Here is a 26,927-nt window from a genome sequence, read left to right on the forward strand (position 1 = left end):
CAACTGGCCATTACTTAGTTACGAGTCATAGTCAAGTTAACAGACTTACTTGTGTTCTAGATTCAAAAGTGTACCAAGTACCAAGCTGGGTAGTACCAAGCTTTCATAGGACTCCTATAGTGAAGAATGCTTCTTCCTAAATCCTCTCCCTATAACCAGATACTTAAAAAAAAAAAAAAGACCAAAACAGATATTTAATTTAATACTTAGGTATAATACAAAATATTACACAGTATACCTCATACATTGTCTGAAAACTACAGACTAACAATAATTCCTCATAGATTGACTCTCACTGGGAAAAAAATGTTAGTGCCACAAGGGCAAGAGTCCAACCTAGAAATTAAGCCAAAATTTCCAGGTAATGTGAACTTCAGAACTGAAAGTGAGCTGAAACTTGTACTAAAATAATTTCGAATGGACGTCTTTGTATAATTCCCCACCTTATCAAGTGTAGCACAGTGAACATTGGTTGTCTTTATCTTGTGCATTCAGCATCATGGTTTTGAGCACCCATGACTGTAGCATGATGATTCTCACTGAGTCACTGAATGAACCACAGCCTGAGTGCCCTGATATCAATGGCCCCATATTTCCTCCAGGAAATGGTCTCTGGTGGCCCCAGACCGATCGGTGCTTCTCCAGCTCCCTCTGCTCTCCAGTACTGACCCTAGCCTAGCACTCAGCATGCTCTTGAGTCAGATCCCTTGCTGAAAGAAGCCCTGTGAGGGCAAGGATGATGTTCTTGGTACTTTTGTGTGCACAGCTCTCAACAACAGTGCCTCGCTGGCAAGAGTCCCTCATAAATATCAGTCAGGTGAATGAGTATTGAATAAATAACGGAGTGCATGAATAGTTGGAATTCTCTCTGCTTTTTTAAAGCTCTGATTTTAGTCTTCTTTTGTGCTCTTGGCTCTCTGGACATTCAGCATCTTGGCCTTTGGCCACCGTCCCTTTCAACCCTCTGTGACCTGAGAAAACCTGGCCGATTGAGCATGTGATTGGGTTTAAAAGCACGGAAGGAATGAAGAGCTCGCCGTGGTTCAAGTTTACAGCTTTAGTGCATAATCGTTTCTGACGGGTGTTTTGGGAATTCAAAGATTTATTTTCTTCCTGATTCTTGGGTTCTGCACAGAATGATCAGTCAGCTGATTGCTGGGTTAGAAAGTATTGCTGTCTTGTAAGGCTATAAAAATTAATTAAGAGTCGAGTTATGTGCCCGACACACACGTGGGGAGTACGGGATTATATATCACAAAGCTTGCAAAAGGTAAGATTTTAATATGTGTTTGTTGATTGATAAAGGGAAAGTGCAGAGAATGGTCCTGCTGCCCTCAATGATAATAGCTAACATCTGGAGCACTTAATGCCAGGCACTTTACTAAAATTATCTCATTTAATCATCATAAAAATCCAGGGAGGTAGGCACCATTCTATCTTCCTTTTATGGAGGAAGAAACTGGGGCTTAGAGAGATTAAGAGAGATTTTCAAAGCGATATAAAAAGCCTGAGCATGGCTAACACCCCAGGTACGAGAGACCAGAGTCATAACTGCTCTGTTCCACTGACCCAAGAGATTTTCAGTCTCATCATAGGGACAAGATAAACACACATGAAACTACTAGCACTTCTCAAAACACCCCAGCCTATGACCAGCCCTTGGTATCTCTCCTCCACTCATCCACTGCTCTTCCCTGAGAATTTGCTCTCTGGGCCACACTGAGTTCCTTGCTGTTCCTGCGATATGCAGAGCACATTCCTGCCCCAGGGCCTTTGCACTTGCTATTCCTTCTGCTGCGAACACTCTTCCCTCAGCTTTATCTGTGGCAATCATCCTCATTTTGTTAATACCTGTGCTTAATTTACTTCCTTGGAGAGACCTTTCCTGACCACGGTTTCTGAAATAACATCCTCTGACATTCTTCCTGAATGTAGCCTGCTTTATTTTCTTTTTTTTTGTTTTTTTTTATTTATTTTTATTTTTTTTATTTTTTATTGGTGTTCAATTTACTAACATACAGAATAACCCCCAGTGCCCGTCACCCATTCACTCCCACTGCTTTATTTTCTTTATGTTACTATTCCCTAATATGGTATTAGCTATCTTTTTATATATTCACTTTTAATCTCTGTGCCTTCCACTAGGCAGTAGACTCCAGAAAACTAAGGGTTTTGTATGTTCGTCCAGCAACTAGAAGAGTGCCTGGCACATAGCTTGACTCAATATATACACCTACCAAATGAATAAATTACTTTGTCATATGGCAATTATCTTTCAGATAATTGATAAGTATTGAACAGCAGCTCTGCACTAGGCATTTTGCCAGATGTTTTGCATTACACTATCTCCTGTGTTACACCCCGATGAGAGAAGCATATCATTTTCTTCACGTTTTACAGACACAGATAAGAAAACCGAAGTTCAGAGACGTTGAACACTGTTCTCCTGAGCTCATTGGCCGAGGTGGGATCTGGGTGTGCTCTTTCCCACTATGGATCATGTCCTGAGAATTCATCCTCCCAGGGCTTCGCTTCCTTGCACACTACAGTCTATACCTGCAAAACTTTGAGCAGACGGTTTCTCCTTTGTTTTGCTCTAATGGTATTTCAACAAGTTCTAACAGAACAGAGAAGAATGGATCATTCTTTTCAAGCTCCGACCTAACATCTGTAGCACAACCTCACAAGGGTCAGATCATGGGGCAGTCTATTTGGCACCAAGTTTCCTCTAGAATGCTTCAGATCCCCCAACTTTTTTTTCAGTCATGACAAATGGCTCAGAAAGAACAAATAACTCATCAAGCAGTAACAAGGAAGAGTGGTCAGAGCAACTCCACGGCAGAGAAGGTTTTGTGTCACTGCCCACTGCCCTGACGCAAGGAGCGCTTATTCCTACACACAATGTTTTCCAAAGTTTTCAATGATGTGGCAACAGGTTTGTGTGTGTGTGTGTGTGTGTGTGTGTGTGTGTTTTCAAGTGTGGCTTTTGCAAGTGGCCCAACTGGCACGCCTCTGATTGCTAGATGTTGCATCATGCCCTCAGAACATGGAGAGTCAGCCCCTGATCTGCTAGAGAATAATACTTAAAATGTGGACCTGGAAGATTTCACCTTTAACAAGCCTACCCCCATTCACTTTAGCTGGTGTTTGGGGGAAGGGGTGAAGGAAGACTGTTCTTTCGTGCAAAATCTGAGCAACTCAGAATTCATACCAACTTGGTTTCCCATGAGGCACCAGTGTGGCGGCCTGGGGTTTTACTACAGATAAAAGTCTTGGCATTTCTTTATTAACAAATTCTCTAACAATCCGGATGCTTTTTGTCATTGTTCCAGAGTGAGCTTTGGTTTCCTCCTCAAGGCCCCTAACACCCATGATTTAGTGGAATAGGGATGTTGGGGGTGGGGGGGTGGATTTGAAAAGAAGATGTTCCAGATGGTTCAGTGTCAAGGCCGTGGTGGTGACAGCTAAGAAGGGGAAGCTACAGCACGTTTTGAGATGCCACAGGTGACAGGGAGGAGGAGGAGGGGCCAGGCAGCCCCTCTGCTGCAGGAGAGCTGCATGGCCCTCATGCACACCTGTGCAAGGGGCCTCATTATCCTTGCTTCGCAGTTCCCTAAACATGCAATGGAAGTTCAGAGAGGTTGATAGCTAACTCAAAGTCCCACCTAAGATCTGCTGCTCTGTGTAAGAGCCTACATTGACCCCCTACCTCTTTACAGGAAAAGAGGGCCTGCCTCCATCCCGGTCTCTGGGGCCTCATCTCATGCCCACTGCCTCTTGCATCAGAACCTGGTTTATGGGAACTACCCGGGACTCCCTGAACATGACAGCTTTTGTCACTTTGCACCTGTCAAGGTCTCTGGTGCCTTCAGGGCCAGCTGAGAAATGTCTGCCCATGGCTTCAGGTCAGCTCAAGTGTGGCCTCCTCTTCTGTAATGATCCCTCCACCCTCATCCTGAGTTGGGGCCCCATCTTAAGAGCTTCTGCGGCACCTTGTGTTTCATCCTCCACATGCTGCAATTTGCCATGAACGCAACTTTGACCATGGGTCATTTCCAGACTAACACTCTTCAGTGGCTTCCCGTTGCCCATTGAATATAGTCCAATTGATGGCCTTCTTGCTGTGAACCACGACCCCAACCTTTTCTTCTAGAAAAGAACTGTGTTGTCCACCTGATTTGGTAGCTACTAGACCCATGTGGCTATGTAAATGTAAAGTATTTAAAATGAAATACTCAGTTTTTTTTTTTAAAGATTTTATTTATTCACAAGAGACACACAGAAAGAGGCAGAGACACAGGCAGAGGGAGAAGCAGGCTCCATGCAGGGAGCCCAATGCGGGACTCAATCCCAGGACTCTGGGATCACAACCTGAGCCAAAGGCAGATGCTCACCCACTGAGCCACCCAGGTGCCCCTGTACTCAGTTCTTTAGTCAGATTAGCCACTCAACAGAAACAGGTGGTTGTGACTGCCATTTTGGATAGATTTATAGAACCTTTTCATCATCATAGAAACAGGACGGCACTCTTACTAGAGCCTTTTACCCCCACTTTTTGCAACATTTTGCTTGTGCTGGTCCTTCAGTTTGGACTGCCCTTGCCATCCTTATTCTTCTGTGTAAATTTTGTGTATCTCTCTCCCAACAGAATTCAGGAGTTATATCCTTCAGGAATCTTTCCATTAATCCTGACTGGGTTAAGCACCTTTTGGGTGCTTATAGCTTCCTCTGCCTACCTGTCTCATAGCACTTACTCTCTTGGGTACTCAATGTATCTGAATTGGGGAGACCTCAAGGTGAAGGACCCTGGGCCTCATTTATCTATTTCTGGTGCCTCCATATAAGCAGGGCTGTGCTAATCTTTTTCAGCACTGGCAACCTAGTGCTTAGCATCCTAATTGTTTCATAGTAGATGCTCAGTAAATACTTGTGAAATGAGTGAGTGAATGCATTAGTGACTGTGTGTAGGTAACAGTAACACATCCTCGGGAGAGCCTGGAGTTGTAAACCTTGGCATTTTTCAGAACAATAAAGTACGTTATTAGGACAGATCTCCCTTTTCTTTCTTCTTTTTTTTTTTGTGGGGGGGGTGTCTTTTTCCTGCTTACCACAGAATAAAAGGAAAATACAGAAAAATATCAAGAAAAAAATCACCCAGAGGTCACAACCTTCTAGAATCTTCTTTTTTTTTTTAATAATGTTATTAACTCTCTCTTGGTATTCATTGATTCACTATGCATTGTTTGGTTTTTACCTGGTTTCACGTTTGCATTCAGAGACACAGGGCAACTGTACATAAGGAAACTCTTCCAGTATATCTGTAGAGGGAACTGCAAAATTATTCTCCAAAAGAGCTACCATCTGTAGGACCACTAGTAGTTTGTCCAGAAAATACCCTTTTCTAGTTTCTTGGCCCAAAAAGATATGGGGAAAAGGAAGTATAGAAGAATATTGGTTGATTCATGAAAACTAGTCAGCATCTTAGTGGAAGAGCAGTGCTTAACTTTAACATAGAAAACTGTGATGATCATTCTCCATTATCTTTCCAGATCCTTCTTCCACTCTTCTCTGTCCTGCTTTGAGCCCTGAGAATTCTACTCAACTGGGCTACACACCAGGCTCCATTGCTTCCTGGTTTCCAGGTGAGTTTGGCAAGTAGAAGGCCAGGAGATCAGAGGGCACAAAGTGAGAGAGGTTGGGTCTTTAGTCACCCTGCCCCTCATCTTTTGGGCCATGGTTCAAGCAATGGATCCATCTTTCTATCTAGAGCCACAATTCCTTACAGAGAGCTCCTTTCCCATGAATATGGTTCATGTCATGTTCCAGTGATAATGTTCTTCCCTTTGACCCTTTAGGCCTAGGGTTGGTAACATCTTCCCAGTGTTGCTGGTCCCTGGACATTTCACCATCCTTCATTGGTCCTCTTATCTCTGTGCACATTTCTGGGTGAAGTCCTGCCACAAAACTCTATTTAGTTGAGTGTGTTATCTGTTTCCCTCTGGGATCCTAGAGAGATAGTGTCAAATTCTACTCCATTTTCTTTGGGGTATACCTGTCTTCCAACTTAATGTAGCCATTGATTTTGTTGGCAATACCAAGAGTTGGCAAATTCCACATGGGGAAGGCAATGCAGATCCATCCACTACCTGCTTTTGTCAATAAAGTTTTATTGGACTTAGCCAAATTGCAACAGCAAAGATGAATAGTCATGACAAAGCCTACAACATATTAACTATATAGCTCTTTACATAATGTTATATATCTCTTCTAGGCTTATCCCATATTGGAATTACTGTTTGTATCCACAGACTTGTGTATAAAAAGCCTTGGCACATGCTGACCCTATTACTGACTCTAGTGCTGTTCAGCAAACATTTCACTGAATACCCCAGAGTGTGTAGCTTCAACACAGATTATGGCATCAGACAGACCTGGATTCAAGTCTCAGCTCTGACATCTACTGGGTGACCTTGAACACATTTTTAGAACTCCCTAAACTGCCCTCAGTTTCCCAACCTATAAAAAGGGAAAGTAATAATACTATTTTTTTTCTCTCCTAGACTTGTAATGAGAAACGGATAAGATGATATGATGCAAAATGCTTAACATAGGACCTGGTGCACGGCGAAGGCTTCAAAATTGTTACCCACTGGGCACCAAGCTCTGTGCTAGGAAAGGCAGGGAAAATAAAGACCTGAAAGACATAGTCTTGTGCCTCAAGGACTTGCAGGTACAATGAGGGAGAGAGTTGGCTTCACTGCAGAGATTTTCTCACATTCAATATGTGCACAGCCTGAACAGCCTTCCCCTCTACCCCGAAGTTTTTTTCAAAGTCCCAAGTCTGCCCTTTCTAGTCCCAGCTGGGCAAACTGTAGAACTTCATGCTTGGGAGAACAGTTCATTTTTGCCACGGCCCTATTTTCATCCTATCAGGTGGTAGAGGAGCCCTGCTCTATTAATTTATGTTCTATTTGGAAGTGATTATTTTAAGGCAGCTACTGTGGAATGTTTCTTACTTTCTACTGACCTGCGACCCCATGATTCATCTGCAGCGGCAGCTTCCATATCACAGCATCATCAAAAAAGATCTCAGCATACTTATTGGCATTCTATAAGAGTGTTAGTGACAATACAGAGCTGATGGAAGGGTCTTATGCGTCATGAATATGAATATCATCATTCAAATTACTCTGGTGGATGTTGAAGATAAAAGGAAATGTTTTATTTTGTGTTCATTAAGCACTAGAGGGTATGTTTCCCCTGGATGCCAACTCATTATATCTGTAACGGTTAATGGGAGTTAAATTCCAACATCACATCAAGGGGGGAAAATGATCCCTCAAGTATTTGGAAACTCCTTCCTCTAAATTGCAGATCAAAGCTAGGTTATGAACTTCTAGGTTGTCTTGCTAATGGATTTGACTGACTGTATTCTTTGAATTTTTTTCCCTCCAAACACTAACTTTCCGTAAGTAGAGATAATTACAGAGATTTTATAAGCACAAGATGTCATGAGTTCTCCCAGAACCAGCCCCCCATCATAGAGAAGAAACACTAACAGCAAATAAATGCCTGTGAAGTATTAGGGGCCTTCCTTATGCCCCTCTCCCTTCCATTTCACAAAACCTCGAGAGATGCTTCTGTCTTGCATATGGGGAAACTGAGGCCTGGGTTGATTAGATTGCCTGCCCTAAAGCACACAGCTGATAGGAGAATGAGGCCCCATGCCCAGTGCTGTCTGGTTTAAAAACGCATTCTAAGGTGCCTGGGTGGCTCAGTTAGTTAGCTGTCGGACTCTTGATTTCAATTCAGGTCATGATCTCAGGGTCATGAGATCGAGCCCCATGTCAGGCTCCAAGCTCTGCAGGCGGGGGGTCTGCTTGAGATTCTCTATCTGCCTCTCCCTCTGGGCCTCTACCAGCTCAAGCATGTGTGCATGCTCTCTCTCTCTTGCGCTCTCTCTCTCTCTTTCTCTCAAAACCCAACCAACCACACCAACAAAAACACATTCTAACCCACTGCTTGGGGATGTCTCCCCAGCTCCCGTCAGATTCCTACCCTATAATACATGTTCTCTAGGGTTGGGGTGGGTGAACAAGATGAGGCAAAACCAAGCTGATACCATTGCCAGAGGTGTGACCGTCTCATGCAAGCTGTCTGCCCAGGTGGTTTTCTTCCCTTCCCTAAACCTAAACCTGCCAAGGAGAAAATGCATCAGTCCCAGGTCATGGTCTGGCCCGTGAGCAGCTAGGAAGCTGAGCTCTCCATGACTGAGGAGAGGAAGAGGACGGCGGGGGGGGGCAAGAGTGTGGAGAAGGGAGAAGAAGCATGCTGGTCCTGGGATGGGACACTCCTCCTTGTGTCCCATCTTACCTAAGAGGAGCTTTCTAGTAACTTCTGGGAGGAGAGGAACCCCAGAAAGCTCAGCCCCAGGCAGATTTTAATAACATTTAACACAAGATGTGTCCTCTGTGGAGTCAAATCTGCTCTCTTGTTACTGAAGTTGAAGGAGAAAATGACTCCTTACTCTCTTTATATCATCTTGCTGGGACTGCTTCTGGGCTCTACACAGAACAGGGCCCAGCTCTGTAATCTTCCTCCCAGGACCCATTTTCTGGGTCGGGGTAATATTTGTGTTGTTCTCCTTGGGGTTCCCTTTTGTATTACACTGTCTGGGGTGAAATGTGGGGCCCAGGAGGAGGTGGAAATGGATCTGCTAAGCAACACTTGAAGTAACAGACAACCCTGCTGAGACCCCACCTGGAAAGCTGTGCTCAGCTCTGAGCCTCTAATTACCAGCCAGGTACAGACAAATGGGGCTGAATGTTGGGGGAAAAGCAACCAGAGTGATGGAAGAGGACAGCTGGATTTATGAAGAAAGATTAAAAGAGCTGAATAGGTAAATGATGTTCTGGGGGGAACTTAGGGACCATCTACTTATATCTGAAGGTTGTAAACAGCGGAGCAAGAATTATCTTGGTGAGACCCACAAAATATAACAGAGAGTAATGAAAAGAAATATATAATAATAATGGACTGTAATTTTATACCCATTCCCATCCCAAGAAACCTCAAAGCATTTTATGGCTTAGGATAATATACGCACTATGGTGGGGTGCACTCAGACTGTAAAGAGGCTTGTCATTTTGCTCAAGCCCTTGCAAAAACAATATTTAGTGAGAGGGTAATGGGCACTTGGTGTATGAAGACGGGACCCTGGCTTGGCGGGGCTAGCTGCCCCCTCACGTGTGTGGTGTGGGTGGGGAAGGGCCCTGTTTTGTGTCAGGCCACTGACAGAGCTTCCTGCTGCCCTGCTCAGTGGCACACACAATTCAATCCCCATTACAAAAAATAATAATAATTTAAAAAAAGTCGAAGGATCTTCACAGAGAAAGATGGGTCTCAGGGTGGGAGGCTGCTCCAGCTTGCATCCAAACACGGCATGCACGGTCAGCTGCTGGATGGAGCCACATTCACTGCTGCCAGGCCTCCTCTGGCTTCACCCGCTCCCGGCCACACTGTGAAAGCCTGTGGACTCTGCGGAGTCTCTGCCTCTCCCCAGACCTCACCTTCTCGGCCTCTATCTGGGGAGGCAAATCTTGGTCTCTTTCCTGACTGCAATGCTGAGCAACAGGTGAGCTGCTTTTGCATTTTGTGGGTTCCCCCGGCTTCGAGTGCTCCTTTCTTAAATGTCCGTGTTGCTCCCACTCATTCGGGTTTCTGCCCAAATACCAAATTTTTAGAAAGACGGTGTATGGTCACCCTGTCTGAAATAGCATCCTTACTCCCTCATCAGCCTCCAGTCCCTTGATCTTTATTTTTAAAGCATACTTAGCAATACATGAAATTATTATATTATATTACACTATGTTACATTATGTTATAGTTTGTTTTCTGTCTCCTCTGAGTAGCATATAAGCTTCTTAAGGACTCGAACTTAGCTGTTCCCTTTACTACTGCATCACCAGCGGCACCTAGATCACTTCCTGGGCACCCACAGCCTGGGCTCAGTAAATAAGTTGAGTTTACTTGAGTGAGTTTACTTAAAGTGCCTCGGTTGTCTCAGAATAAGGCAACCTTATAAATTGCATGTGTGCTTTGTGTCTGCACCATGTTCTTAATCTCTTAAAATTCTTATCCTTTCGATCCTACAGGATTCAGGAGGGCTACAGATAGGGAAACTGAGGTACCAAATTGCAACCTGAGAAATCTTCATCCTGCAGGAGTCCAATTTAAACGTGCAGCTTCTGAGTTTTCAGACCATTCTTGGGGCCCAGAGTCCAAGTTTTAGGTGTAGATGCCCCCTGCCTCCTGCCAAGCATAAACTTTTAGGAAGTTGGTGAAGGGATCATAAAGAAACTCCTCACGCAGAATTGGATCAGTGTAGAAAGTAATGATCTCATTAGAGGGAAGCCTCTAAACGCAGGCCAACCCCCCTCTGCGGCTAATTACAGGTACCTGAAGTCTCTGGCACGCGCTGTTTGCACAACATATAATTCAACTGGTTGTGTGCTTGGCGGTTGCAAGTAGCTGAGGGTGGAGAGAGGTGCCTCGCCTCTCCTTTGGCTGCCCGCCGTCTGGTTCGCCTTCCTACCGGCCACGGCCACACTGGTGATGTGTTCTCCAGCCCAGGTTTCCAAAGAGGGTCCTCAACTCGCCATCACGGAGGCATCAGGAGGATTCTGAGGTTCCTCCCCTCTCGTTCGCTCATTGGCACGTGCCAGCCTCATTTTTATTTCTGTCGATACAGAGTCCACGATGCGCCAGAGAGCGACATATACACGGCGGACCCTAAGGAGGCAGGCCTGGTCCTTGGAGCCTCATGGGAGAGCTTCGCGGGAGCTTTGAGAAGCTGAGCCTCGGGTGACACCTGTCGTCGTCTCGGGGAGTGAGGCCATCGTGGGCTATGCACAGTGTGGGAAGAGGCTGACACCACTTTTTTCCCTTGCAAGGATTTCGAGGGTGATGGTCCAGCCCGGGGCAATCCAGGGTGGAGCAGCCACAGACACCAGACCTCCAGGGACGTGTTGTGAGGCTGTGTGACAGAGGGAACCCCGGGGCCCCGAGTTTTCCTCTCCCTTCTCCTGGGGTATCCAGAGGCTTCATGCTTTGCTTCATTTTTGCCGGTTTCTCTCTGCCCAATGGCTCAGCAAGTCAGGTCAGGCCTCTTGGTCCTACCTATGAGGGTTTGAGAAATAATAAAAGAACAAAGATTCGGGAGCCCGTTGACTTCCCTTAATTCTTCTCTTTGAGACACTCTACGCCATCTCCTTCTAGACCCAGCTGTCATTTGGGAAGGTCAAATCAGACATGTAAGAACACAAAAGCCACATGTCAGGAGGTTCATTTTCATTTTTTTTTAAAGAAACGGTTAATAGAGCTGCCCCAGACACTCTGCAGACTTCCCAGACTGGGCAGGTAATGATTAAGGGACTCCTCTTCTTCTTCTTCTTCTTCTTTTTTTTTTTCTTCTTCTTCTTCTTTTAATCAAAGATTTTTCCCCCTTCTTTTTGTCTTTTCACCTGACAGTGAGGGGAGTTCATTAATGGGGCGAACAAAAGGAGCCCATTTGGGCAATATGCTTTAGGAGGGAAGGAATCAGGTTCATTTGATGTTTGATTTTCCATCTTTTGGGGAAAAAAGAAAAAGAATTACCCAGATTTATTTTGGCTCCTGAGATGATGAATGGCAGCAGTGAACGCCTAATCGTTCAGTGTGATTTGGGTGCTCCGACTGTTTTGGCGAATGATCTTAACCGCTTGGAGCCTATGTTGGGCTGAGACCTGGACCATAATCTTCTCGAAAAGAGAATTTCCTCCTCCATTTGCAAAGAAATCCTATTTGACTTGCACGTCAGCTGTCACGGTCATTTGTCCGCTCTGGACATGGCCAGGAAATAAGTAAATCTACGGATGAAGACAGCAGAGGACAAGCAGGGTTTTGAGTGATGAGTGGATTGATGATTATAACCGAGCTCGAGCTCGGCATGCATGATTGTTTCTGAGAAAATGATTCTTTGGAGGGTCTCTTCATCCAGCTTTCATTTACAAATGTGTAAGCTGGTCTGTAAAAGTTAAGGGGCTGCCATTTTAATGTAAAACCCTGAGGGAAGGGAACCTGCATGCAGTTACAGGAAAAGTAGCTACTTTGGAATCTGGCTTCAAATCCTGACTCTGCTTCTTATTAGGTGTTGCGACCTCATGCAATTCGCTCGAACCCCGGCAGCTGGAGTTTCTTCAGTTATGAAAGGGAATAATAGCACTTACCTACTATAATAAGAATTCAGTAGAATCACATCTGTAAAGCTCCTGGCATATGGAATGCCTTCTAGTGAACTTCTGTCTCTTTAGCCTTCATCCACCTTAAAATACGTCTCATTAAATGCAGAGCCAAGGTTAATGGAGAAAGCTCTGGTAATGTATGAGAGAGCTGTTGCTAAGTGTTCTCCAGACACCCGCTGTCACTGCGGCCCCATCACACCCAGAGCCACGTGAGGCTTTGAGGCTTGGGGCCCCATGAGGGGCTTTGGGCAGCTGCTTACTGCATACCATCTTTGTGGAATCCTCCAGATCCTTTAATGCTTTGTTCCTCTTTGGAGACAGAGGGTTGACCTTAAGGATGCCAGCTTGGCCTGGCAGGCTGGATGACCAGTGGCACCACCAAACACACATTTCTTCCGTGCTTTCTTCTTGGGGGTGGAGGGGGGGGATGCGAGTAATGTTCTCTGGGGTTCCCGGGTAGAGATGTGGGGTGCTCTCCTGCATTCTCGGAGCTTCTGCAGAATGCCTTGCTCTCACAGTGATGGTGGGAAGTAACCAGAGGCTCTGTGGAGCCTATGAAAGGTGTGCCACTCACATCTCAGCGTGACTGGTAACCCCGCATTCCTCCCAGGGTAAACTTATAGTCATTCCCTCCATTCTTTGGAAAGACAAGTGTCCATTCTTCCTTGCAAAGCAGGGGAAAACCTTTGCCTTCCACCTTCTTCTATTTTCTCCTCCATCCTTTCAGATTCTCCTGGAGATTTTCTCTTTAAAATCCCCAAAATCCAGTTTTTGGGGTGCCTGGGTGGCTCAGTCGGTGAAGTGTCTGCCTTCGGCTCAGGTCATGATCCCAGGGTCTTGGGATTGGGTCCTACACTGGGCTCCCTGCTCCTTGGGGAATTTGCTTCTCCCTCTCTCTCTGCCCTCCTCCCCTGCTCATGCTCTTTCTCTCTCCCAAATAAATGAATAATATCTTTTAAAAAATAAATAAAATCCAGTTTTGTTTAACACAAGTGGGAAAAATCACTTCCCTCAAGCTAACCTTCACAGTCCTTAGAGAGGCTGACAAATGCCTGGCATGGCTTGAAACCAACTCAGGATGCTTCAGGAGGAGGTTTCCTGGTGGCGGGAAAGTGGGACAGAGTGTACTAGGGGTAGTTTGGGAGTGGGAGGGAGAGCATGAGAGGGTGAAGAGAATTATGGAAAGTAGAGAAGTGGGGTTGTAGTTGAGAAGGGTGCTTCTGGGGAAGGAGAGGTATAATGATCCTTGTTGGGGAGCCCCACTCTCCCTTAATTGTGTAACACATTCTCTCTCTGCCTCGTTCAGACACTTTTTGGGAAGGTAAATACTACCTTTCAAAACCTTCCGTGGGAGAATTTGTATTTCTTTTGAATATAGCCCTGGGGCTGAGACATGCCTTCAGTCAAACAGCCCAGCTAAAGTCAGGGGCTGGGAGTAGTTATTCCATGCTTGCTGGGCTCTGAACCCTGGTTACACTGGTTGAACATTTCACATTCATTTGCTCACCCAATCCTTGCAGCAATCTAATGTTTAGCCCCATTTCACAGAGTAAGAAACCAAGGCTTAGCAAGATCTAGAAAAAAAATTAAACGGCAGACATTTATTTTTCATTGTTCTGGAGGCTGGGAAGTCTAAGATCAAGGTGCTAGCGGGTTCAGTAAAGTTGCACAGCTGTGGAGTGGTGTGACTGGGGTTGGTTAGAAGGGCAGAAGCATCTGGCTCTAGAATCCAGACTCTCACCCTCTTTCCTGCTCTCTCCTTTCTCTGTTATAGGATGTGCTATGTTTTTGGAAGACAGTCATACTGTGCTGTGTCTTCAGAAGTCTCCCTAGCACTGGGCACAGCACATGGTGAGTGCTCAGTGATGTTTGTGGAGCAAGGAAATGGTTGGAGTCACAGCTACCCAGTTAATCCATACACCTGGGCTGAGCAAGAGGGGGAGAATCAATCTTCTTTGTCTTTTGAATGTAAAAGGCTTCACACCTGGTACACATCTGGGTTCATAGTTAACTTCTTAAGTGAAGAGTTCCACATTTTAAGCTATTTCTTGGGAGACTTTCAGTGGCTCAAATTCACTCAAAACTTGTAAGATAAACATTGGGCAAAGAAAATCATCAGGTTGGCAAATTCAAGACATGGCCAACTGTGGGAATAGATCCCTAATCGTTATTCAGGGACAAAAATGAAAGGATATCAGGTTTCTAGATTTAATATGTGCCCCAGAGCATGCTTCAGATATGTTTTTGATGGATTTACAAGAAGTTACCTCACTCCATTAATAAAACTGGGGCAACCAAAAACACAGGTGGAGAGGGTGGGTGCAGTCCATCCCAGTATAACTTCACTCAGCCTTCTGAAATCAGAGGGCAGAGTCTGGGAGAGACAAATGGAAACTCAGCACTGAAAGGAATTTTGAAGAGTCATCTAATCTGTGCCCCTAAATCATCTGAAGCAGGTTCATTTTATTTTGAAAGACCCCCAGGGAAAGACACTCAAAAACCTCTTTTTGGTGGAGCCATTACTGTGTTAACGGCTCTCACTCGCTGGAAATTTAATCCCCCCAATTCATCACCTGCCACAGCAAACACAAGCTGATTGAGTCTATCTATTTTCCTAAGGATTTACGTCCTTACCTGCTTTCCAAATGGGTGTGAGGCAACCTGCTGATGGAGTTGGTTCAGGGTTTAGGGAAAGGAGAATGTAAAAGAGCTGAGTGCTATGTGATATGAGCCCTAAAGAAAGACCAAGGCGGGCTTCAGCACATGAAAATCCAGGCTGGACTTGGCGTCATTGCAATGTGCCAAGTGGCAGTGAGTAGAGAGGCGGAGGGGCACAGTGAGAGAACCGCTTGCAAGTTGTTTTGAAACAGTCTAGAGAAAGAAAGAAGAAAATGGCAAAAAAGCAAATGCTGACACTGTTGAAGATTTGAGGATAGGCTGGTAGGGCCTTTGTGTATAATCTGTGTCACGTAGGGTCCCTATGACATATGTGAGCCTATGTGGGGAAGCTCGGTGAAATCCACCGCCATTCTAGAGTTGATGGAGATGTGACCTACAAAAAAGGCAAATTTCAGTGGTGGTAGGAAGATGGGACCCACTGAGAAAGGGAGATCTTGTGTTTCTGGTGGTGGTGGAAGTCAGGGAGGACACTGGCCATGGGCAGAGGTGCTGGCTGAACCAGGATGGGCCCCTGCGATGGGGAGAGAATGAGGCAGCTCAACAGAAGATAGTCTCACAGCCTTTGTGAAGCTCTCTAACACATCACCCTGTGATGTGGCCTTTAGCACAGCACCACATGAGGGTTTTTCATGCTGACAGGCTGAAAGAAAAAGCAAATGTTGAAAGAAACTAAGTGAATGGAGGAAAGTGGGCTCAAATGCGTTAGAAGCAATCTAGACTGTATGAAAGCACAGTGAGGGAAACATGGACGCTGAAATATTCCTTGTCTTCATTAAAGGGAAGATTGTTCCAATCACGGTGTTACTATTAATGCTATTATTACTACTACTAACTCAATATAATTAAGCTGCGATCTGAGGCACTTTCCCAAGACCAACTACCAGAATGGATATCATTATATGTACGTGCAGCAAATTTTGTACAATTCCTTCAGAGACGGAAAACAAAAACCAGTAAAGAAAAAGGAACCTTGGAAAGGAAATAGGACTGAGGGCTCCTCCTAGTGGACCCTTGTGTGTCCTGCACCTTAGTGGGAAATTGGATTTGTTTGGATTTGAATGGATTGATGGATGGTTAGGTAAATGGATGGGTGGACAGGTGGATGGGAACAGGTGGATGGATGGTTGGATGGATGGATGGATGGATGGATGGATGGATGGATGGATGGATGGATAGGTCGATGGATGGTTAGGTAAATGGATAGATGGATAGGTGGATGGGCAGATGGATGGGTAGATGGATGGATGAATACATGAGTAGAAGGATGACTGGATGCTTAACAATTTAGAGTTTAGAATAAAAAGTTTCCTTGAAATAGTTGTAAAACAGGAAGGGCCTGGAAGGAAAATAGGGATAGAGTCATCATCAGATCATGTATAATAGTTAATTAACACCTTCTGGGGCACTGACCAGAAGAGGGGTGGGACAACCCCCTCTCCTTCCTTGCTCTGTGACAGCCAGCTTGCCCAGTTTTCCTCATTCCTTTCCAGTTATTTCTTCTCAGACTTCCTAGTTGATTTTCCTCTCCCTGAGCTCCCAATGTTGGAGTCGTCCAGACTCAGCCTTAGACCCTGTTCTCACTTCATGCTCCACTCTCTCCTTGGGTGACCTCATCCATGCCCATGATTTAAAAACCCTCTTGATCTGAATGGCTCTCAAATGCAAATTTCTTGGCCAGATCTTCCTTCTGATTCATATATGTGATATACAGATACCCAATGACCCACCCTTCAACTCTACTTTGAAGTCTCAGAGGCAGCTGAAGTACAACACCAAACTGTAGCAGTTTCCCCTCCTACCCTATCTGCTCCTGCTCTATCCGGGGCTTCTGGTCTCAGTACTGGCACCTGCATTCACCCAGTTGCTCAGACCAGAAGTCTGGGGGAGCATTCTTAGTTCTTTCTACCTTTTATGTCACCTGCCTCCCCCCACCACACACACACACACACACACACACACACTATGTATATATATATATATATATATATATATATATATATATATATTCCCAACACCTGCCATTTCTATTTCCCAAATTTATCCCAGAACCTTCTCTTCTGTCTCCACTGTCATTACCTTGAACTAACAAGCCAGCATAGTTTCTCCTCTGGACCCTTCAAACGGGCTCCTAACTAGCCTCCCTGCTCCATTGTTGCTTTCTGGTTATCAGTTCATGCTGTTGTCAGAATGATCTTTTAAAACAAACAGAAAAGTGGTGCCTCTGCTGAAAATTTTTCATTGCTTCCCATAGTACTTCTTATAAAATCTAACATGGCTGTGAGCCCTAGTTCACTGTAGCTCCTGAGATCTCTGTAGCTTATCCCAATTTACACTTTACCTCCTTCACCTCTGACTACACTGGCATTTAAGCTCAGCTCTTCCCTGCCCTGGGGCTTTGTTCATGTGGGTCTCTGGCCTGGAATATTCTTCTTCCCCTTCTCTTTGAATGGCTAATTCCTACTTCTCTTTCAGGGTTCGGCCTCAGTGTTGGTCCCTCAGGATAGCACTTCTGGGCACCCCCAATTTATATAATCCTCCCTGTCATAGGCCATTCTGGCTGCTAAATCAATACCACAGACTGGGTGGCTGTTGTTTATAACAGAAGTTTATTTGTCACAGCTCTGGAGCCTGGGAGGTCTAGGTACAAGGTGCTGGCAGATTCTGTGTCTGGTGAGAGCTCATTTTCTGGTTCATAAATGGATGCCTTCTTGCTGTGGCCTCACCGGGTGGCAGGGGCAAGGGAGCTCTCTGGGGGCTCTTTTACAAGAACACTCAATCCCATTCATGAGGACATCACCCTCATGACCCAAGCAGCTCCCAAAGGCCCCACCCCAAATGCCACCACCTTGGGGATTTAAGTTACAACACAAGAATTCTGGAAAACACAAACATTCAATGTCTAGAGCCCCCCAACCATTCTCCACCATAGCAGCCTACGACGTCTTCTCACATAGTGACTTAAAAATTTCCAGGCCTGGTTTTGACAGGGTCCTTTGTCTCTATTACATTACAGTTCCATAAAGACAAGAGGGTATGTTCCGTTTGCTCAGGGATTTTCTAGGAATCTGGAATGGAGAATCAGGACTGGTGTCTGCATTGCAGACAAGTCCTCCAGGTGCTGTGGGAAGGAGCTTCCTACCAGCGAAGACAATGTGGAGGAAGCAAGAAGAAAAGTCTTCGCGAGAGGAGAGACACAGACACCATGATGGAGAGATAGAGAGACCTAGACACAGAGAAACCCAGAGAGAGGTGGAGAGGCCCCTGCCCACGCTGGGTTTGTTTTTGTTTTTCCTTAGGATATAGATTTCTGAATCCTCACATCAATCCCCTCCGGGCTTCGGACTAGGCTGAGCGCATTCCCATAACCTGAAACCAGCATAAGCTGGTTGGATATGAAGCCAGAACAATTGGAAGAAGGTTCTCTTAGCCATTTAAGCAAAGAATATGAATCTCGGATCAATCGTTGTAAGTGACACATTTCAGGAACTGGGGTGCGAGCTCTCCACATACCTGTTCATTTGCCTATGTCTCGTCTCTGGCTTTGGAAGGCGCTTCCCTGGTCTAAAATCTCTGGAACTGTCCTCACGCTGGAGTGTGTCCGTAGGCTAGAGCAGGGCCAAGGCTCTGACTGCCCCAGACACCTGTCACATGGGAGTCAGATGGGAGCCCTGGGGTCCATTCTCTCTCTTTGCAGCATGGCAGATGTCCAGAATAATGATGGATTTTTCTTTTCTTTCTTTGAAGGCTGAGGCTGGGCTAATGCAATACATCCTTCCTGAAAATGATGCATTTCTAGGTCTCTGTGCTTAAGGGTATGTGATTTCTGAAGGGTAAACAGGGCCTTAAAGGGGGAAAAATTGTTCTGCTTAACTATGCAGAGAATTCCCAGCAGCTCCTTTAATTTGGTTTTCTTGAATAGGGCACATTTGCATTCACTGACTTGGGGCTTTTTAGAATAGCAAATGCATCTCTCTCTTCCCTGTGTTTCATTAAATGACTAGGCGGTCTCCAAGCTGCACTAACATTAGCCAGTCCCCCTGAGATTTGGAGGCATGTCGATCTAGCTAGCTTGTTTCTTTTCCTCCATCCTCCATCCTCAGCTTTTCTCATTTTAAAATCCTTCTTGTCACGTGAGGACTGGACCTCTGAAATGAGTGCACTCCCATGATAACATACATACAGTGGGGTGGGGGTAGGAGAGGAGAGAGGGGAAGTGTGTGAAATCTTGATTAGGGTAAAAAAGATTGCCTTGGTCCACAACTGAAGTCAGTAAAGGGGGTGGGTTTTTGTTTTGTTTTGTTTTTACTGTTTTACAACTTAATTTTCATATTAGCAAGTCATCGCGTGGCACTTAATATTTGGTGTTAGTGACACATGCTACCAGGTGGCTGCTTCCCTATCCATCAGTGAGGAGGAGAGATTCTGAGCAGAGGGTTTGTCACTCCTATGGTTGCATGGCTCCTGAAGTCCTGCCTATGCCTGGGTGGGCAAGGGGAGGCTGAGACCAGAAGCTTCCAGAGTGTCACAGGTGACTGAACAGAAAAGAGACAGAGGTTCCCCAAATTCCAGCAGAGAAGCCAACAGACTGAGGTTGATCTAATACATCCTCTGTGGTTGGACATTTTGTTTGTTCCCGTATCTTGCAACTACAAATGAGACCAATCAGAATCACTGGCCGGGGATGAATTCCAAGTAAGGAATAAAAGGATTTGATCTCTCCATCAAAGAACTCTGAAAATTTGACAAAACAACCCTACTATTAACCCCACTGAAATTACTAATATGCAAGATAATAATTTTTAGTCAATTTGGGTTTGTGTCCACATTGTCCTTTGGATCTGTTTAAGTATGTTCTTTAGGGTCAGATGATCTAAAGCAATGGCGGAGTGGGGGAGAGCTAGCTCTGAAGCTGAAGTCCCAGTTTTGAGACACAATTTTCCCACCCAGCTTGGGTAAGGGGCAACGTTTCTAAGCCGTTGTCTTCTGAAAATAGCATCTACTTTACCTGGTTATTAGAAGGGATTTGATGAGATAATGGACATGAAAGTGTTTTGTAAACTGTGAACCATGAACATATTATTATTTCTCCTATAGGCTCCTGGCAATAAATTTCAGCAATGGCTAATCAAAATAACAAATTAATTAATTTAAAAAATTGGGGAGTGTGCACAGGAAATGATAATTTATGTGCTTTGGGCTATAGTTGTTCTGGATTCACCCTGAAACTTGTTCTAGGGTGTGCTAGGACTGGAACCTTCCAGGGCTACACATACTCTGGGAGTAACCTACATTTCTGGAACTGCCAAGTGGAACCCAAACGATTTCATTTCTTTCACCATTACGTATCTCCTTTGATCTCTTTCAAGATTCCTCTTAGATGGAGGGCTATTAGTTCAGGCGCACTGCATCAGTAATATTTCCTGTATATATCCAAACTGTTACATCACAAGAAATTCTTGTAGAGAGTCTGCCCCGTGGGGGAGTCTATAACATGCTGACTTAAAACCCTTCCATGATTTAATAAATCATTTATTAAATATGAACCTGTTTGGTGAAAGGCAAAGTTCTGGGTCCTATGGAATGTTGAACGTGTGTAGTTACCCTCTTCCAAGGAACACACATACCTTACATATGTGTGATATATGTAAATACTCACACAAAGTGAACTGAGGATTATTTATTTATTTATTTATTTATTTATTTTTATAATAAATTTATTTTTATTGATATTCTATTTGTCAACATACAGAACATATTTATAAAAAGAATCTTGTACTTTTGCCAATAACATGCCCAGCGTGGTTTGGAAAGTGGCACAGTGATGTCGCTAAATGCTACAGTGCCACATTATCACAGAAACACAAAAGCGGTGCAGGATCTAGAAAGATCCCTTTGGTAAAGGACATCGTTCCTTGACCTGCCTTAGAGGAGTTTGGCCTGAGCATTTCTTTTCTTGACTGTGGGAAACTTAAGACAAGGTAAACCGCTGCTGGTGAATCCTTAGATTCAACCACACTCTTAGGACAAGTTGTCAGGAGGGTACTGTGGCCAACTTGCTGGGAAGAGGAGCGAAGTGATGATTTGGCTCATGCCTTTTGTGGGGGTCCCCAAGCGATTATTATCTTGACAAATTCTGCCTCATAGAAGGATGTTAATTTTTGTCAGTTTTTCTTGTCATTGGCTGCATGATATCTACTCTTGAAAGTGAGGTTACTACATCGATCTACTCTTCTCTTACATTAAAATGAGAGGACTGATAGAATTGGTGAAGTTGATATAAACTTCCCCAAATGGCAGATGTGGTGGGGCAAGTTGAGGTCTTCCGATCCTAGCATGACAAAGCCTGTCCTGTGATGACATTTGCACACCATTTTCCACAGGCTGTTTTAGACTGTACACAACCAATGGCTACCAATTAATTAAGCATCATACACGGCAGGGCATAGACACAATTGTTAAGCATGGATCCAATGGTAATTTAAAAATGCCTCCCATTGTCAGGTACATAGGGATACTTTCAGAGATTCATTAAAATATTGTTTTGATGGCTGAGAATTTTTTTAAAAAGTTACTTTGTTCACAGAGTAAGGCTTCCTTGAGCTCACAGAGTTTTGAATACCTTTACTTGCCAAAGTGTTACACTTAAAAATAGACCTGGAAAGTTCTTTTGGCAGAAAGAATGCTGCTAATTTGATATACACCTGTACATTTTGGAAAGTGGGACATGTTTTTAATCCATTCAGGTGCTAGGGATACTTCAAAGTTCATCACATTTGGGGTAGGGAAGTTCTCTGTAGGTCCATATCCTCATTAGCCTTTCTACGTTCGTCAGAGGCCATCATTCCCACACTTCGCTGGGCAAACTCTTAAGGCACATGGCTTGACACTTAGCCATAACATAAAATACCTGCTCTCCAATGGTTGTCAGGGAGTGTAAATGGACTCGCTAGCTCTCAAAAGCTTAGCTGAGAGAAATTCTATTTATGGAAGTTTTCCATTAGGGCGTAGGGCGTGCAGTGGAGATATCGTATTAAATACTCCAATTTACCTCTGAATTGAGGCAGATAAAAAGGGCCTCACACTTTGGCCACATTACTTCGGGATAAGCTCCATGTTATGACTTTTCTGACCTGTGCTTAGTGTTGGGCCATTGGTCTATGAGACATTGAGGAATGTTAGAACAAACCACCCCAGGGGACTTTGTTTTGTCCTGGAGATGTGTGTAGTGGAGACTTCACTGTACCCACACAGAGGTCTGGCCTTTGTCTGGCCTGCGAGGTAGCTGCTAAGCTACCCTGGAGTTTCTCTAGTGACAGGAATGTCTTGTTACTGGTGGTAGGCCTCTTGGGTCACACTGATAGTTTACGCTAACCAGGTGATTAGGGTGAGGCTAGCCGTGTCGGAGAGACCAGCCATGTGATGAGAGGATTGGAGCTCTGGGCAACCACGTGGCAAGAGATTGGTGGCTTTGATCGTCCAGCCAGGATGTAGACTCATGCCTACAGAGTAGAAACTATGGACACCGAAGTCCCAGTAAGCCGCTGGCAACACTGTATTGTCACACGTTGATGACAACAGGATAACGTGTCCTTGAAGACACAAGAGCGTCACACTTGGGACTCGCCTGGACTTTGCACTGTGCGTCCTTCTCTGGTTGGTTCTGGTTTGTTTCTCTGTGCTATGAAAAAAATCTGTAAGCATAAATACAACACTTTCCTGAGATCTGTGAGTCATTCTAGTGAAGGATCCAAACTGAGGATGGTTTTGGGAAAACCCCAGGCTTGCAGTTGGAGCCAGAAATCTTGGGCAGACTCACTTGGCCTTTAACCTTAACTTGAGTTTAGCTAATTCTGGGGGAAGGTGTTTTAGAGGACTTTGTTCTCCAGATTGCATCATGGGGAGTGGGTATCAGAAAGGTGCATCTGGACATACTTTTATTGATGAGACACCTCGGGTCAGCTGCTGGGTGTGGGATTGAGGAAACCCATTCATTGCCAGTGGATTGAGCGGATTGCTTCCACAGCTTCCTGTGAGAGGTCCTGGCTCATATTTTCTAGGGGAGTCGGTGAAAACATGGAATAGCCTTTTGAGGTCCTCAGAAGGACAGACAACAACCAAGTCAGGTCTAGTCCTGGGGGGCGTAGCATTGGGAGGTCCATTCTCCCATCTGCCTGAGATAGGAAGAACAAGAAGATCTCCACTGGGGTCCCTCCACCCTCAAGTAAGACAGTGGTGGACCGGCTTCTACAGGACAGCAGTACTTTTTCAAGCAGAGGTGGGGTTCTGGAAGATCTGGGAAGTGTGCTCTGCTAGCAGTGGTACTGGTGGGGCCACTGCCCTGGCCCCAGGGGGCAGTGGGGTGGCAGTCACAGAAGGTTTATGTTGAAGAGCAGAGCTTGGTGGCTTTGATCGTCCAGCCAGGATGGCACTCTGGCTATGGGGGGCACCATACAGGTCCAGGGAGGCATCGCAGCTTGGGAGCAGCGGTTAGTGGTTCTAAAGGAGCCTTGTGTTCAATCACCAAGAGTCTAGAGAACAGACATCTCTCTCCATGCAGTCTTCCTGGGTTGGGGGCAGGGGAGGGGAGGGTCACTGCACAAAAGGACTTGTGGAGGTGAAGCCTTCAGACCGAGAGACCACTGAGGAGTTACAGCTCCTGTCTCCTCAGTGTGAGGGACTTCAGCCAAGGGCTCCCAGTGTTCCCAACAAATCCCCAAGGTTAGATGAGCATGTGTCACTTGCTTAAGGGGCCAGAGTGGATTGCAGAGGAGTTCTGGAGCCCATACAACATCTGTCTTTTATATCGAACACAAAGCAGATCAAGTCCTATTCCATTTACCAACATCCTCTCTTACAACTCTGTTCATAATGGTCCCTGGAAATGTTGACATCTGACTGGGGTAGTTTGGGGGAGCTTTAGTCCTTAAAAAATAAATGAAAAGAAAAAAGACAATTTGGGTAGCGAGCACCATGATAGGGAGATGCTAAGTGCATCGCACAGCGTGCCTTCCTTAGGGGATAGTGGGGAATTGAGCCGCAACTCCATCCGTCCTCCACACACTCAGCATACAATTATGAAGGCAGGGGCGCCTGGCAGATTCAGTCCACAGAGCATGAGACTCTTGACCCTGGGGTTGTGAGTTTAAGGCCCACATCGGGTGTGGAGCTTACTTTAAGAAAAAAGTTTGGGGGCACCTGGGTGGCTCAATCAGTTAAGTATCTGACTCTTGATTTGGCTCAGGTCATGATCTCAGGGTCATGGAACTGAGGCCCATGCTGGGCTCCATGCTGGGTGTGCAGCTTGCTTAATATTCTCTCTCTCCCTCTCCCTCTGCCCCTCCCTATCTCTCTCCTTCCCTAAAATAAATAAATAAATAAATAAATAAATAAATAAATAAATAAATAAAATAAATTGTGAATCCAGGTGAGGGGCGGGACGGGGCACAATGTGGGGGTGTTAGAGAGTGAAATGGCTTCCACGAACACTGTGGCGTGGTGGGCCGCGAGGCTGGGGTTTCCTGGAAAGGGCGATGGGTCCGAACTGTGCATGGGCTTGACTCAAGTTAGGATTTTGCATTTTAATGTAGAAGTGGAATTGGAAGGTTACAGCTCAAACTAGTACACAGCTGGGGTCTAGTGGTTCACAAACTTCTCTCGCAAAAGGTGCGGTACTGAATCCAGTTTGCACAACTGAATATTGTAGATAAGCGACGTTGCTTGAGAAGCATGGCAAGGTCTTTTCTGTCTCCCAGGATATATCAAGCAGCTGCAGCGCCTGGAGATCTTTACCACCTGTGTGACCTATATGGAGTCTCTCCTGTCCCCACTGACACCCACCAGGTGGTGATGGAGCATCTAAGATGGGCAGCAGCCAGGGACTGGAAGGGCTGTCACCACCTTGGTGGAGAACCTGGGTCCCCACCATGAACTCTAGTTCATGGGCCAGTCAGAAAACGTGGGCTTGCCAGGGTTCCCAGCTGTTCCAAGCATCTGGCAGGTGGACACGACTGTATACCACGGGCTACGGTCCTCGGGCTTTCAGATGTCAAACGCCAGAGAAGTTTCCCAGCAGAAATCTTAGAGGCAAACATAGGGCTGTCATTTTTCTATCTCAATAAGTAGGGCTTAAATTGAAAAAGTGTTAGACCCACCAACCACAATCAGCATTGTTCTGTAAAGACAGGACATTTCAATGCCAACCCCCGCAAACTCCCCGCAAAAAAAAAGAACAGGCAGGAAGGGAATGATCACAGAATACAGGATGATCTTCTAAAATGAAAATTTTTGCTTTTTAAAAACTCCCCAGATCGATCTTATTTTGTATCACTTGTCTCTGACCTATTTAAAAAAAAAGGAGAAAATGAGGTGGGGATGAGATTTGGAACGAAAAGCCGCAGTTCAGGTCCCGACTCGCCCGTCGGCCCCGCGGCCTGGGGGGAGCCACATCCAGTCTCTCGGCCTTGGTTTCACCCACGCTGTCGTGAGACTCCAGTAAAAGACTGGACGCGTGAAAGGGCTTGGCGAGCCGGGGGGAGGCGGGCAGAGGCCAGCGGCGGGCTCGGGGCCACAGCAACACGGGCTCAGCTGGACGCTTGATTTTCTCTGCTAATAATATTGACATGATGGAAGAGAGATGGTTGGGCTAAAGCTGCTCAAGCAGTCTGCGTCCCTCTCCGAGGTTCTTACGGGGCTGAGATGCTCTGTCTCCCGCCGGGACTGTTGGCCAGAGGAGTTGCGAGAGCAGGATGCTCCCGTGCTGGTCGACGTCGGGAGTCACACGGGGATTTTTCTGTTGGCGGCGGCAGTGGTGGCACGTGGTGGGAGCAGGTGGGGCCCGTCTGTCCTGTTCGTGTTGGTAATCTCCTTTCTAGTGCCTTGGCCTTGGCCTCCTGGGCACGCGCGACTGCAAACGCCAGGTGCGGCCGCATCACCCCCCTGTGCCGCGCTGCGTCTCCGTCTCCCGAGCGCTCCTGCGCAGGTACCCGGGACGGTTGTCCGCAGCTCCCAGACCCGCCCGAGTCCTCTCCCTCCGCCTCCGACTTCTGGTTTCTTGGAATCGGTTCCCTCAAAAGTGACGCAAGAAGTTGTTTGGGGGGCACGGGGGTAGCACAGTGGGTTGGGCCTCCCACTCCTGGTTCTGGCTCAGGTCATGATCCTGGGATCCTGGGATGAGCCCTGCACTGGGCTCCCTGCCTGATGGTGGGGGGCGGCAGCTGCTTCTCCCTCTCCTTCTGCCCCTCCCCCTGCTCATGCTCTCTCTTTGTCTAAAACAAGTAAATCTTAAAAAAAAAAAAAAAAAAGTTCACACTGCCATCAAATTCTAGCTAAATCCCAGTCCAGCCACTGCAGAGGCACCAGTAGCCTTTGCCATCCTGCCCCAGCACAGCACTGGGATGGGGTTGGGGCCCACATCACATCCTACTTTACGTGAAGGCACAGCGTGAGCTGTGGGTGGTCTCAGAGAGAATCTGGGGGCCCTGACATTTGGGGGGCTAGCTCTGGGAGTTTCTTCCCAAGATTGGAGGTCACTGGGAGTACGTGGGTGGCTCAGTGGTTGAGCATCTGCCTCCGGCTCAGGGCGTGATCCCGAGGTTTTGGGATCCAGTCCCACCTGGGGTCTCTGTGGGGAGCCTGCCTCTCCCTCTGCCTCTCTCTGCCTCTCTCTCTCTCTCTCTCTCTATGAATAAATAAATAAAATTTAGAGAGAGCGCGAGAGAGGAGGAGCCGGGGGGAGAGGGAGAGGCCGATGGATCCGGCTGAGCAGGGCCCCCGCGGGGCTCCTCCCAGGGCCGCAGCCCCTGGGCCGTTCCTTAGCAGGCGTCGGCGCCCCAGGGAAGTGGGGGCCTGGTGGGTTTTCAGGGCACAGCCTGGGCCCGAACCCGTGGCAGGGTCGGACGCTCGGCCCCGCGGGGCTGGAGCCCCCGCCCGGTGCAGCCCCCGGAGCTCGGGCTCTGAGCGCCCCGCCCG

The 26,927-nt window shown here is 46.2% G+C and overlaps 1 long non-coding RNA gene across 2 annotated transcripts in view; it reads left to right on the forward strand.

Moving 5' to 3' along the window:
- The window catches only part of LOC144289137 (uncharacterized), a 31,396-nt gene extending 7,997 nt beyond the window's left edge, over positions 1-23,399 (forward strand). Inside the window, exons 2-4 of one of the 2 annotated variants that reach the window (XR_013357170.1) lie at positions 5,550-5,642; positions 6,561-14,132; positions 18,257-23,399. This is a non-coding gene — a long non-coding RNA (uncharacterized LOC144289137). Of the gene's footprint in view, positions 1-5,549; positions 5,643-6,560; positions 14,133-18,256 lie in introns of those variants that run through there. The other variant, XR_013357172.1, reaches the window with a different exon arrangement.
- The last annotated feature ends 3,528 nt before the right edge of the window (positions 23,400-26,927 follow it).

The sequence above is a fragment of the Canis aureus genome, chromosome 18 (genome assembly GCF_053574225.1).
Source record: "Canis aureus isolate CA01 chromosome 18, VMU_Caureus_v.1.0, whole genome shotgun sequence".
Taxonomy (NCBI): domain Eukaryota; kingdom Metazoa; phylum Chordata; class Mammalia; order Carnivora; family Canidae; genus Canis; species Canis aureus.